The 13,758-nt window shown below is 32.7% G+C and overlaps 1 protein-coding gene across 1 annotated transcript in view; it reads left to right on the forward strand.

Moving 5' to 3' along the window:
• Positions 1-13,758, forward strand: part of PDGFC (platelet derived growth factor C) — a 221,926-nt gene that overhangs the window by 119,063 nt on the left and 89,105 nt on the right. The gene's annotated exons all lie outside the window — the stretch shown is intronic.

Below are 13,758 nucleotides of genomic sequence, written 5' to 3' on the forward strand. Positions count from 1 at the left end.
TTTTGAGACAGAGTCTCGCTTTGTTGCCCAGGCTAGAGTGAGTGCCGTGGCATCAGCCTAGCTCACAGCAACCTCACACTCCTGGGCTCCAGCGATCCTTCTGCCTCAGCCTCCCGAGTAGCTGGGACTACAGGCATGCGCCACCATGCCCGGCTAATTTTTTATATACATATCAGTTGGCCAATTAATTTCTTTCTATTTATAGTAGAGACGGGGTCTCGCTCTTGCTCAGGCTGGTTTTGAACTCCTGACCTTGAGCAATCCGCCCACCTCGGCCTCCCAGAGAGCTAGGATTACAGGCGTGAGCCACCGCGCCCGGCCAGCTTTTGTTTTTAAACAGCTGGTTTGTCAGTTTAACATACTTGAGGAATTTTGAGGGCTAGTTTTATAATTAGAGCAATTATAAAGGAACAGAGCATTATAGACATTGTGTAGCACATCATGTTAAGGTTTATTTTTGTCTCAAAAACTTCCTACATCATCATATTCTTATGTCTAGATCATCATACTGGCCTGCTCCTAACCATCATGATGCTACTGTATCATACCACCATGGTGCAGTACTTACAGTCTGTTCCAAACATTACCTTCTGTATCTCCCATCTGGCACAGAAAGTTAAGGCTATCTAATAGAAGTTTTGATATTGGAATTGTGGTATGGAAAAGAATTGTGGAGTGAAAAATCTCAAATTTGTCATTGTATAGCATATATGTGTTTCACAAATCTGGCCAAGAGAATGGGATTTTATTGTTAAAACAAATTACTTGACTTTTGATTTCAGAAAGGAAAAAAATCATTTCTACTATGAAGATATTGCTCTTTTGATGAATTTTTGAAGTTGTTGGAAGTTTTATTTTAGCGATCTCAGAGATCATGGTGAAAAGTCACTCCAAACATGAATTTAATATAGATCTATTATTCCATAGAAACAGATTTTATGATGTAGCAATTAGTTGCTGGTGTCTTTTCATATAACGTGAGGGATCTCAGTCACTTCTTCAGCCAGTGACCTTCAGGAAGCAATGGTAGTCCAGGATCCAACCCATAGGTCATCCTGTTCTATCTACTGAATTTTCTTTCTATATGTGTTTGTAAGTGTGCTAATGACTTTTTTCTTAGGCAGTTCAGCCGCTTAGCAAATATTTGTGTCTGTTATAAGTGAGGGTAGTGTGCAGTGCTTTGGGGGATACAATAGTGAAAACAAATAAACAAGAAACAGTGGAAATGAAACAAAACAAAAACCTAGGCAAAATCCATGATCTGTCTGAGTTTGTTTATTAAATTACACACAGATATTGTAAAAACTAAATAAGTAAATGAATACATATACACACATATATGACTTGCATTCCTTGTGAGGGAGATGAAGTTTTTACTTTTAGTATAGTTTCATTTCATCATATGTTTAACCCTAATCATTAAATACATTTTAAGTGGTCTCTAAATTAATATGGAATTTACTACCATTTAAGGAGTTTCAAATTCTGGGAGTGTGTTTGTAATCAACAGTAGAAATAATGTTGATTCTGTTGATCCAAGTAGTAGAATGGAGCCAGAATCCAGCAAATCAGTAATAATTAGTAAAATTGTTTCCTAAGTAACGAGTAGTACTAGAAACACCTTACAAATAGCTCATTAGAAACAGTTAAACAGTTATTAGGATCTTATTAGTTATTAAAGTTATTGGGATCATCGTTGTTTTATTGTTGTTTTAACCTCTCTTAAAATAAAGTATTGTCAATATAATGCATATTACCAAGTTTATGAAAACAAAACAATACTCAGTGAGCTAAGTTGGACAAGGATTCAAATAGTTAGACACACACTTTTGAATTAACCACACAGATGTCCAGGTTGAAAGATGTCCTGGAGTAGTGTGTTTTATTGGAAAGAGAATAATATTTAGATCCAAAAGATCTGTATTGAAGGTTACTGTTGGCACCTTCTGTTAGAGGATAACCATGTGTCCAAGTTTTCTGGGGACGGTAACAATTTATGACTATTGCCTTTACACAATTAATAATATCAGCCTCTTTTCATTCCTAAAAATATATTGGTTTGGTGGACAGGAAAGTGTGTGATCACCCCTATTTATTATGGCAACTGTTTTCACAGCAATGAAGTATGCATGATACATTTAGCTTTTAAGGTTGTGATAGCTGGGAAAAAGCTTATGTTTAAGAAAATGTTTTGCAATCTAAATATCACTATAAGAACTATAAAAAGATATATAAATATTTGTGTATTCATTTAAGCAAAGTGATTAAGGTGAGAGTAGTTTTATTTTAATCATGTCATTCTTGAGTAATTTGGTATTACTCTTATTTGATTAGTCGTATAATGCCAATTTTACCAAAGTGCTTTGTGTTGCTATCAAGTCATAGATCATGACTGCAAGGAATATTGAAACCGTTTCTTTGCTTATATGAAGGATAATGAATATATTCCATTTAATTAAAAATTCAGTGAGTTTTCTAAACTGTTCAAAAAATGGAACTAACTATTGTATAATTTCATCACTGTTCGATTTAGTTTTGATTGTTCTTCCATTTATTTCTTTTTCATCTTTAAGAGATACTTACATGTCCTATCAGCTTTTGAAAATGATAATAATTTTGTTATTTCCATAAGTCCTTATCAGCGCTCACAGACTTTAATGCTTTCCCCTATGAATTTGATCTTAAGTGTGAAATTCTCAAACAGAAACACTTTCATGTGGCTCTATTCCTGAATCCTGTTTTATTTCAGATGATCCATTTAATCTCTGTAAGATGACTGCACCTTAGTTTTTTGAATTGCTTCCTGGAAAGCTGTTGGCGGACTTGTTATTAATTTGGAACAAAAGAAAACTAAACTGATTTTTGCCACCAGCAAATGACTTTCCAATTTCAAGGTCCCTTTATCAATAGGAAGAAGAAAGTAATTCTGCCTAAATCTGAGAAGCTTCTAACTGACCGTCAAGAGGACTACAGAAACTTGGCAAGCAAGAGTCAACTCACCATATGGAACTTTTAAAAATGTAGTTTCGGGGACAAGATGTTCAGGGATAATAATTGCTATCTTGCAGAGTTATTAAAAGCATTAACTAGATAATGTATATGAAAGCATCTGGCCAGCATCTGGCCAGTCACCTGCAATTCTGAGTAGGTACTTAATAGATATTAGCTGAGTAAATGAGCAAGATCTGGGATGAATGAAGGAAGAGTCCAGGGGATGTAGCCTACCAAATAATGCTCTTTCTTTTATTTTTTTCTATGCCAGCCAAGACCCTCTCCCTTAAAGATTAGTGCAAATGACCATGAATAAAAGTTCATTTGATCAACTCAGATAATCATTTTGACAAGCTTGATGTGTCTTTTCAATCACTCAAATTTTTTTCTACTTCCAAAATCTGAAATTGAAGATTCTGAACCACCTAGATTAGGATTTGAGGTCACCAAAAGACTCAATTTTACTATCTCCATCTACTGGCAGGGAGGAACTATACCCAAGCATCTGGACTGGCATAGAAAAGAGGAGAAAGAACATTTAAAAGGTAAGCAAAACATATATTTTTATTTACTCTGAATTTTTAAACTTTTCTTATCATACACTCTATTGTACTGTCACATAATTAAGGTTGATACAATGAGCCATCTTAAAGTGAGAGAATTTGTTTACATGGCATAATACTCTTATCTGATTCTTCAACATGAGCACGTTTGGACTTGAATGCCTTCCTTTTCATAAAGGCAGTCTTTTGTGTCTTTGCACTTCTAAGTTTCTATCAAGTCATTCCAATGCTCCCGTGCTGTTTTTATATTCTTAATAACCTTTAAACTGCAGTGTGCTTACTGAAATGTCTGTGTTCCCATTTCTGTAAATTCTCTACATATTTAAGGTAATTTTGCCTGGCACATTATTTTGAATGTTATGATTTAGAGAGAGTAAAGTATGTTTGTCAAGGTGTTATTTATTATTCTCGTGTTTCTTAGATTCTTCTTTTCATCCTGCATTTATAAGTATTTTAGTTTGGCAGAAAGTGCTGAATTAAAATTTCTTGTTAATTGATGAGTAACAGTCATAGTACATATCAACTCTTTTAATTTGGTATTTTGTTTTCTCATCAGAAATCTTGAAACTGTATTGGTTTACTTTTAACACAATTATAGTGATTAAACTTTGTAGTATAATAACTGCGGTAAAATAAGTACCCTGCTGGTTGTGTGGTTGGGTGATACTAGATCACAGGAAGTTTAAATCAGGCATTTTACATGATGAGTATAGTTGTTCTTAAGTGTTATGTGATGCAGCTCTTTCTTTTAAAAACACTATCTCAACATGAGAATAGAAGTAGTAGACCTTTGTCAAGATAATTAGTATTATTACAATTTCTGCAGTTACATTAAGTTGTACTTTATTTCCAGTTAGTGTTCTCCTCCTCCACCATTTTTCCTTATCCTTGTTTCATTTCTTTGGACAATGTTACATTTCTTTTAGAAGAGGAATGGGTGGATTTTTAAGGAACACAGATGGAGAGTTTTCAACTTCAAAATTAGGTCTCATGGGCAAGAATTTCCAAGGAGAAATACTGTGTTCAGACAGGTCTGTCACTTGCTGGGAGGTCATGAATGCAGCTGGTCCATTTGCCGGCTGGGGGATTACACTCATATAAACAGTACAAATGCCATAAAAAAGGGATTTTCAAATCTTCTTGTGGCATCTGACAATGTCCAGTCTGACAAATACATCCTCAAAGTTTGTCCTGAAATCAGAAGACAAGGAAGTAGTTATTTTGGAATATTGAAGGAACTAGTAATAACAGGGTGTAAGAGAATAATTTCATCTTACAAATGGACTTCTGAGGGATGTCATAAAGTCAACTCAGTCCATATTTTGAATGAAAGTATATATCTTCTTGAATCTATTCCATCCTCTCTTTCAGCTCCTCTTTTGAGCCCCATTGTCCTTTAATCTTTGGATTGATTTTAAAACTATTGTCATAAAGCTAGCTGTTGCCAAATAATCTTGCTATGGTTATGTTCAAGCCAATTCTAGGATGGAGGATACCTAAAATCTTCATGTTTATGCTTATTCACTCTTATATTATAGACCAGCTGGATGATAAGAATAATCTAAGCTCAGATGGAAACACTTGGCAAAATCGGGCTTTCTCATTACTATTAAAAATGTCTTTGCTTTGAGAAAATTTAAATCTCTCATAACACTGTATGAGTTTTATTATTAAATTATCATTTTCATGTCTTTAAACACCTAACATTTATATTTGCCATATTTTCATATCACTTTTAGATCAACAAGAATTGTTAAGGTTAGAGTGTGGGGTAAGGAGGTAATGTTTTCCACCAGGGCAGAATGGTTAGTGCATTCATGAGCATATTTGTTGAAATTCAGCCTATGAGAGGCTGTCATGTCCCGGGAAAATTGCTCTTTATTTATTCCTGATATGTGAAATTACTGCTGAAACCAAAGATCTTGCTATAAATGTAACTTATCAATCTCAAATATTGCTTATGGGAATGCAAACACTTCATCTTTTATTGACATTTAATAACATAAGACATAAGATAGGAGGACATGAGTTGTATAGAAGTGACTGAATTTATTATTTTTGTTTTCAGACAGCATTCATAAGACAGTCATAGGATCATTGCATACACATTGTATGCATTCACCTTTGAACATAAACTGCTAAATATATCAGGAAACAGTAAAGTCTCACTTTTCAGCATTAATATATTAAGCTGAGTATATTAAGACCGAAATAAAAATATGTCTATTTTATTGTTTCTTAGAATTCATTTATTTTGCCTGATTCAGAGCTTAACTTAAAAGAGAATTCTTAAGCATCTTTTACATATTCATTAAAGGCATAAACTTATGGACTTATTTGCATTTTTCTATGAAGGAGTAAATTTGTATTGCTTTCTTTGTCACTGTTATTTTCATTGATAAATTTGAAACATTTTCCTGTCAAAATGTTGGTATTTTGTCTAGACATTTTAGGCTCACAAAGTAATTAGTAACTATCTTCCATATTTTAAATGCTAGCAAATTTTAATCTGAATGTTGTAAATTATATGTCCAATGCAGATAGAAATTGATAGATGCTGAATCTCTAAACGTTAGCCAGTTTTTGCTATAGCAATATGATTTGGTATAAACATATTTTGCTGCTTAAAACATTTTAGAGTTCCTAATATTTTGCGTAAACTTTCTACATTGAATAATAGTTTTAATTCAGTAAGAGAATTGATTATATATTGAAGAAAGTCAATAGTGAGTCTTTAAGGTGATTTTTTCTTTTGTAATGTGAGTTACTCCTAATTTTTCTCTCTTCTACATTCTGATTTTGACTTTGTGGTGTCTAAACTAACATACAACTTAACAGAATAAAAAATAATAGCATTGCCTAAACATGTTTCACTATAGTGGAGTGTGTAATTGTGTGTGCATGCAATTGTATTCATTACTAATTGGTGTGTGATAAAGGCTTTGAGGAGATTCTGTATTTATATACGTGGCTGTTTATTCTGTGCCATATTAGGTAAGAAGATTATGGCTAGTTTGTCTCCAGTAATTGAGCCTTCATTTTCAAAAGTTATATCCCATTGTGTAAAACCAAATAGATTATTTTACCATTACCTTAAGGCTAAAATACCATGCTGTCAAAATCTTCACCACTTCCATATTACATTCCACGTACTGGAAGAATGTTACAGAGCCTCCTTGCTGAGCCTCCTTGCATCAATTTATGATGCAAATTGGGGTGTTTTCAAAGGCCAAGGAGGTGTGGTGCTAATAATAATAATCACACCAGGATAACAGACTTAAACCAAGGCCATCTCAGGTAAACCCAAATGTATGTTCACTATGTAATGGTTTTAGCTGTAAGTATAAATAGTTCTAACTCTAATTGGCTTAAATAGTAAAAGTGATTTAATTATTCACTTAATTGAGAGGCCCAGAGTTGAGGTGAGTGTGATTTGTGTGATTTGACCTGGGATCTAGCTCAGTGTTTCTATACTACCATGTATCCACCTGCATTTGTATATTGACTTTTTCATTAGACTGGATTCCATTATGATAGATAAAGGACTACAGTATTTCTGGATCCCATGTCTACACCCCAAATTTTCTTAATCCCAGTGATTGAAAAAAAGCCATTGGATTTATTCCGATTGGCCCATTAGAGTAACCATGCCCTGAGGGAAATTGGTTTATATGGATTTCCCAAGCTTACTTGTGGGTGGGGTCAGTGCATTCCTTATCCAGCGGCTGCTACTTAGGGGTGATGGGTGAGGCTGGGCGGATGCTCACTATGTTCACTTTCCCCCATTGCATGTGGAAGTTGTGCGAGGGACTTCCTTGATTACAGGCTCCATTTCTTATCCTTGCCCGTAGACAGAGAAGAGGCTAATAGCTGAAATCTTTCACTTCTTACTAGATTGATGAGAATTGCAGACCTTTTTAAAGAAATAGTGTCAAGTCAAAGAAATGGTAAAATTTCTACAAAGTTACTCCTTTTCCTCCCTTTTTAATCAGCCTATAGTAGGAAATCAGAAATTTGAAATGATTGCCTGAAAATCACTGGTTCTTACTTTAATCGATTTGATCTTTGTGAAATCAGAATCCCTATACTATGACCGACTATGTGTTGTCTTACATAATGTCTCTCGTTTGATGACATCAAGAAACTTGATATACTTGTTAGTAACCTTTCTCTTTCTATTTGAATTAAACAGAAGATGATGGAAAATGTTTTTCTTTCACTTAATTACCGATGTGTAGTTATTTTATTTTACACAGATATTATTCCATTTGAACTTTAAACCTGTGATTTTCCCCAGTTTATAAAAATTAAACAGATGTCAGGTGGCTTGCTGAAAATAACAGACTTTATTATCAATTGAATCATATTTCACAGTTTAGATAAATAATGACTATATTGAGGCATTCTCAAAGTGTTTTAAAATTATAGAACATGTTTTGTTTTTTAAGTAAGTAGGCATATTAAGAAAAAGGTAAATCTCAATGAGTACTGTAAGCACTATCAGTTTCAGTTGAAGTATATATGTAGGTTATAATAGATGGACTCTCTACATAAGATATCAAATGTGGATGTAGGGGCCTTACATGGAGGGTTATAAATTGTAAAATCTTATTATCCTTATCATGTACAGTTTCTGGAAACTTAGGAGTGAAGGCTGAAATGTTAAAATAATATGCAAAATTGTTTTCAGCCATGTTCTGAGATACAGTATCAAGTTTCTTTATACTATCAATATGTATTAGGTGGTGCCATGTGCCAGGCACAGAGCTAGATACTGGTTATGGACATCAGTAATAATAGTTTTACCTTCTAGGAATCATAGTGTAGTAGAAAAGAAAAAAAGGGTGAACCCATACATTATAACTACAATATGCAATCCTACGGGAATGTACAACAGGGAATTGCATTCTAAAAGAGGTAACATCTGTAAGTGGTTAGTTTACTAGTATACCTGGTATATAGGAATGATACTAAATTACAACTCTAGAAATTGTCACATTAAGAGGACAGGGCTTTGTTTTGTTTCTGATCTCCCAAGCACCTGGAAGAGTGCCTGAAACATAATAGGTTCTCAATATATACTTTTTGGCTATTCCTTCCCTTGGGGAATAAAATGATTAATTATCTTCTGGGTTAAGTTCAAGAATCACAATTGGGCATATTTTAAATAATTATAGTTGTTTTGTGGTTTACTGAATTTAGCATCTCTTCCTTTATTTTTTCCTTAGTGAACATTTATTCTCATAATTTATACAGTTTGAGGTAGACATTAGCTTTGTTGATTGTTAATTTTGCTGTTGTTTTGGGAAAAACAAAAAATTGAACCGATGATAAAACAAAAGCTAGAGTCTTGGTTTTGTGTCTAGTACATTATCATACTTGTATTGATAGCCAAATTTAAAATATTAAGCATGCAAGTGGAATAATTCTATATGGTTTGGAATTGATAGATATTTGTTTTGTGGGCCTTAAATATATCTTCTCTCTACAGAATCAAATAAAATTAGGATGAAATAACTTTAGCTTTTCTAGGCAAAAAGATACCAGCTCATGAAGCCAGGGAAACTGTACATATGTGTCATATGATTTTAACTAACAATTGATAAAAGCCAAATTTGTTAATTGAGAGTGAATGAGAATGAAAGCAGAAGCAGAAACAGTTGTATTAACAAACTAGCAATATTAGAATAAAGAAGGTTTTCCCAGGTTGGAAAACAGAGAGTCAAGCACAAATAAGACCAACAAATATGTGTATTTATCCAGTAAGGATGACAAATAGATGCAACTCACTTGTAAAGAGAGGCTTTTTTACATAGTTTGAAAATAACACATTTGTTAATGAATACATCAAAAATCTCACAGGACATCCATGAAGCCTGTTTACTGATGACATGTTGATACAGTCTGGTCTATGTGAAACTAGAGAGAATTCAGAACTGCCAAACTAAACTGAGATCGGACCTATTTCTCTTTACCTAATTCTCATTTCTGTATTTCTTTTCTGCTAAAGTCAACTTAAAACATTAGTGTGGAGAAGGAAATGGATGATTTATCTTTTCTTCATGAGTTACATATTATCCATAAATTCCTTTTTATCTTTATTAATAATATAGCATTTTAAAGTATTATAATTTGAGTTACTTTTTATGATTCTCTTACTACTATTAAATTCTTTCATTCATAGTAAATATTTCTTATAAAAAAAGTTTGTAATGCATGGTAAACATGACGGAATTGCTTTGATTTTTGTGCTAAACTGATTAAATACAGATATATATAGTGATTCTATAAAATTGAACTATATGTGTACATATGTAGTCAACAATTTTATAGTATTTACATTATTAATCTCTCTTTTTTTTCCTTTTTTTTCTACTTTTGCCTCATTTTAGCTGTCTATACTTCTCTACCTTAACAGGGGTTGGGGAGGGTAATATGAATTTGTGTATAATTATAATTTTAAAACATTTAGTGTTTACATATATTTTCATTTTTTGTGCTAAACTCATTGAGATGTACAAGGTTTATTCCTGTCTCAGCATACATTGCAAGGACAGTGCGATAAATATTTTAGTGATTTGACTACAGACATTTGTTTTATTTCATTGGTACTTTGAGTATATTGTCATTTGTATATAGGAAAAGCAAATGCTCAATAAAATAGTCATGAACGTGTACTTGTCTCATCCCTAAAATACTAGTAAATTTATATGTTTAACAAAATGACTGTTAAAACAATAGAACCATAAATGCAGAGTCTTAATGTGGTAGAACTTAATGTTTGTTGCTTCTTCTTTTTTTTTTTTTTGATTATAGGCCTAGTTGCTTGAGATTTACATAAAACTTTGAAAGTCATGTGCAAATCGTATATGTTTGGTGGCAAACCTCATTGCATTTTGAGGCGAATTTTTGGGGAACAACAATTTAACTTAAAAGAAAATTTACAATTTTTTTTACCACAAATAAGGCCCAGATTTTCAGTCTTTAAATTATGTTTAATTATAGTCTATTGGAATTGTGAATTATAAAGAAAAAAAAGATGTAAACACAAACTTAAGTATATATATTTTAGCCATGTGCTTTTATGACTGAAGATGTAAATATAGAATTCAGATCTTTTAATATCCATGTCATTTTCTAGATTATATATGAAAGAGTAAATGCTGCTATATTTGTAAAGAGTACCTTGAATATAAGGCATTTTTTTTAGACAGACTGGGGCAAATATTATATTTTAATGAGTCTGACTAGAAAAATTAATTCACTAATAATATTTATTGCCAAAATGAGAAAGACTGTTGATATAAATTATTACTATAAATACCTCTGAAATATGTAGATTATTGAAAGAAAATTTAGAGAGATAAGGAGATACTCATCTTTAGAAGAAATATTTGAAAACAGTTTATGAATTTAATTTTTATAGTTAGTGATCATTATTTTCTTAAAAAAATTTTATCTATAGGAAGAATTCATCTAACTTGATAGATCCTTCTGTATTCTTAAGAACTATGCTGGTACCACATTCTGTGAATAGAAAAGGTAGTGATTATTTCATATGACAGCCAACAGCAGTATCAAATACTAGTATCCAGAGGGACCCGTTTCCATATAGAATGCTTACTACTGAGGAAAAGTTAAGGCACTGAGAAGAATGGAGAATTATTTAACTTAAAAATCATAAGTAAAACTTGTTAAAATTATTTTGGGTAGTTTAAGATAAAACAGATTGTTCTTTAACCGTAATAGTATTCTAACTAATATATGACTGACGTAAGTACTAAATGAAAAGTTGCTGTAATTACTGTAATTAGTACTCAAGATTTGGGGCAAAAAGAAATACCTACAATCCGAACAACTTTGTGCACAATGGAAGATGAATTAGTTTTCTAATATTATGTAAGAAATTATCACAAATTTAGCAGCTTTAAACAGCTTTTATTAACTGTCAGTTCTGTAGATCAGAAGTCCAGGCATTGTGACTGGCTTCTTGCTCAGAGTCTTGTAGGTCTAAAATCAAGGTATCAACTAGACTAGATTTGTTTCAGGAGGCTGCGGAGAAGAATCTTCTTGCAGGCTCATTCAGGTTCCTCAGCGTTTTAGAACTGAGGTCCCCATTTCCTTGCCGACTGTCAGCCACTGACTGCTCTTAGCTTCTAGAAGCTCCCTACATCCATTGACAAGAGCCTCCTCTGCTTTCAAAGCCAGTAATAAAGACTCTCCCTCCTATTAAATCCCTCTCACATTTTGAATTTCTTAAGTTTAAGAAGGATTCAGGTTTTTTTATGAGTTCGTTTAATTAGGTTAGGCCCACCCAAATAATTTGCCTTTTGATTAACTCAAAGCAAACTAACTAATCCCCAGAGTTATATCCCATCAGGTTCCATACACTCAAGGGAGAGGATTGTACAAGGGTCAGGAGCATCCGGGATCATTTTACAATTCTGCTTACCACAGCGGAAGTGACATCACTGGTGTGAAATCAGTAAGGGAACAGACAGAGTTTAACATATTGAGTAGGTAAACAGAGGACTAGAGAATTAGTTGATTGTGAGGGACTTAGATTACGGGAAGTGAAAGACATAGAGAAGAGGAAAAGGCAGAAAACTATAACTGAAAGAGAAAGGAAGAGAGGAAAAAAAGTGTAGAGTTTAGTCTAAAATGTCATGATTTCATAGACCCAAGTAAACTCTATATTGCGCAGTCTGATGGGATATAACAAAGGAATGAATACAGTGAGATTTGTCCTATTTGGGAAAATAAGTACGCATACATAAGAGATTAGATGTTGGGAAGGGGCAAAGGGATGAATGATGCTGCTTACAAAGTAATGAAACTCTTGGTTTCTTCATGACCTCACTGCAAATATGAAGTTCATTGTTGTGTAGCATATCTCCTAAATTATGAAAAATAATGAGGCTTTGCTACAGTAAAAACTGCTGTCCTGATATTAAGAATATGTAAAAGTTACACTGCAAAATTGTCAGATATCCTGCTATGCACATCACCTCATGTGTTCTGAGTCTAATTTAGGGCTTTTAAAATATTTTCAATAAAGTTATGTTAGAAATTGAATAAGGGATTTTTCAAAGTTTTTTTTTTTTTCTTTATTAGAATTTGACAACAGATTTTCATGCCCTGAAGCCCATAATTATCTTAGTTCTTAGGTTTTTTTGAGTGGTTGAATGACTTCTCATTTTATAAATATCATTGTGGGTGTCATCTCATTGCTGATTCTCAACTGGATGAGTATAAGAACACTTTTTTCTCTGCAATGCCAGTTTGCCCTTCCCCTCAGTTCTCTCTCCAACATTCTAATAAAAAGAAAGAGAGATAGTATTAATAACATATTTTAGCATTTCAAAATGTGAAAAGATTCCATGCCTAAAATACTTGGAAGCCATTTTGTACTATACTTTCCCTTTACAAATTTAAAATTCATGTTGGTGTACTCAGTTACTGAGAAGTCCTACAACATTTTTTTGTATTTTAATATAATATTTTCATTAGTGCTAATAGTTCCTTTATAACAAAGAACAGAGACTGTTATTTTGACCTCATTTTACTTTTCAGGCTCATTTAAGAGTTGAGGTAATTTCATAATTCCAGTTCATGTGAAACTTTGAGCTTGTATTGGATGCCTTTTCTTCAGAAGTTACAGGCCCAAATAATAAGCAGTTAATAAGATCATTTTTGTCAGCTTGGTTTCTAAAGCATTAGGAATAAAAGAACATTTAAAAAGCTATAAATGGTGTGTGGTGTGGTCTGCTAATTGACATTTCAAAGATGAATGAGAAAAGCTGATAACTTCCTTTTATATTAATCCACTTCTATGTCTTTTATCCTCACATTTCTTTTTCCTCAGCTGTCTTAATACCCTTTCATATTTTGCTATATATAAAATTAATGGAAAACCTTAAATAATTAGTTGAATGTGGCTCTGTAGTTCGTATTTTAAAATTAGAGGAATTTTAATCATTATTTTTATTTTTAAAAATAGAATTATAGTGTTTGTTTTTATTTTAACATGACTTATATTTGATAGCTTCTCAGAACATAGAATCATAACTCAGCTTTATTGTGATTTGAGGAATCTAAAAGAGTTGGTAGTTGACATTTCAGTCATTAAATTTAAAAAGACTAATTTTCTATGTTCTTTCAAATATGTATACACACAGATTTTTATTCAGTAATGTTAAACTAA

Source organism: Microcebus murinus, chromosome 15 (assembly GCF_040939455.1).
Source record: "Microcebus murinus isolate Inina chromosome 15, M.murinus_Inina_mat1.0, whole genome shotgun sequence".
Classification (NCBI taxonomy): Eukaryota; Metazoa; Chordata; class Mammalia; order Primates; family Cheirogaleidae; genus Microcebus; species Microcebus murinus.